The following is a 1,801-nucleotide window of genomic DNA, read 5'->3' as shown; positions in this document are numbered from 1 at the left end:
AAGAGGTTTTCGGAGGCTGACAAAGTGACGTCGACCAACGTCTCTGTGAGTAAAGATAGAGAATGGATAGGAAAAGGTCCTTCAACGAAAGAGATCTCCAAGGCTTTCGCTTCTGCTAAGTTTGCTCGCTCCTCTTCGGTCCAAGCTTCGTGTAGTTCCTCCCCTTCAGCTTGAGGGAGCTGTTAGACAATATATATCTTTGTCATACACCGATCTATAAAGATAGAAGCAAGCCTAGTTAGGCTTGATGTGCCTAATATTATTATATCACTATACCGGCGATGGAATATTTTTGTATCTCAAGTTGGTTCATCCAACCAGAATAGTTTGGGTCTCGTTACGCTGTCTTGGATGTTGAGCCTACGTGCGATGAAAGAGATGAAGATGATGCTATGCAGACTGACATCTGGGAACAAACTATGTTGAGCCTCTCCAGCTGGCGTCCATGAATGAGAATATCCAGTGTGTTGTGGAAGACCAGAGTAAGCGCATTCGGAAAAGTCTCATAGAATACAGGTAACCGGGCCGTACTGAAACGGAAAAGGAAGTAGTAAACAGACACGGAACGTCGAAGCGATACCGATAACGAAATCGAATAGGCGAACCGATAGTTAGTTACTTTATTTATATAATACGATAAGGACTTTGAACGGCCGAAAAACAGATACGAAAAAAAAAGTTTGTATCGAATAAAGTATATACTTCGATTTTATTGTGCTAGAACTTTGTCTCGTAAACACAAAAGTACTGTACGTGCTTTTTTGAAAAGATTAGGTTCAGAATTTTTAGAAGAATTCTTTACAGAGGACGAAAAAGTTCTTTCTTTGATCTTACCAAGGGATTCTTCTATCTCACGGGGATTCTATAGAGGGCGCGTTTGGTATTTGGATATTATTTGTATCCATAATTTGTCCAACGATGAATGATTGATTATGAGACTGTCTAAATGAAATTGAAATTCTATCTAAACGAATGGGGGATAAGATAAAAAAATTCATTCATTTTTCTACTGAAATGTTTATGGAGTAAGGGTTGAATTCATTGAGTATTCCACTTTGTTTGAGCCCCCTAGGAGGGGAACTAAGTTTGAAATTTATACATAGGGAAAGCCGTGTGCAATGAAAAATGCAAGCACGGTTTGGGGAGGGGTTTTTCTTTTTTTAACAAGGAAATAATCTACTCCATCCGATTGGTTCCGGGTTCGAGTCCCGGGCAACCCATTTTTTCTATTGAAATCATATTTTCTATTTTCTTTTTCAATTCGCTTCAGTTATTTACACCCAATTCTGATCGATCTCAATAGATATTGGTTGACACGGGCATATAAGACATGTTATACTGTTAAATAACAAGCTTTCAATTCTCTATTTCTAGTGAATTTGTGTGCTTGGGAGTCCCTGATGATTAAATTAAATAAACCAAGATTTTACCATGACTGCAATTTTAGAGAGACGCGAAAGCGAAAGCCTATGGGGTCGCTTCTGTAACTGGATAACCAGCACTGAAAACCGTCTTTATATTGGATGGTTTGGTGTTTTGATGATCCCTACCTTATTGACTGCAACTTCCGTATTTATTATAGCCTTCATTGCTGCTCCTCCAGTAGATATTGATGGTATTCGTGAACCTGTTTCCGGGTCTCTACTTTACGGAAACAATATTATTTCGGGTGCCATTATTCCTACTTCTGCAGCTATAGGGTTGCACTTTTATCCAATATGGGAAGCGGCGTCGGTTGATGAGTGGTTATACAACGGTGGTCCTTATGAACTAATTGTTCTACACTTTTTACTTGGTGTAG

The sequence above is a fragment of the Chenopodium quinoa genome, unplaced genomic scaffold, assembly GCF_001683475.1.
Source record: "Chenopodium quinoa cultivar QQ74 unplaced genomic scaffold, ASM168347v1, whole genome shotgun sequence".
NCBI classification, from domain to species: domain Eukaryota; kingdom Viridiplantae; phylum Streptophyta; class Magnoliopsida; order Caryophyllales; family Amaranthaceae; genus Chenopodium; species Chenopodium quinoa.
Note: the sequence above shows the minus strand (reverse complement) of the source record.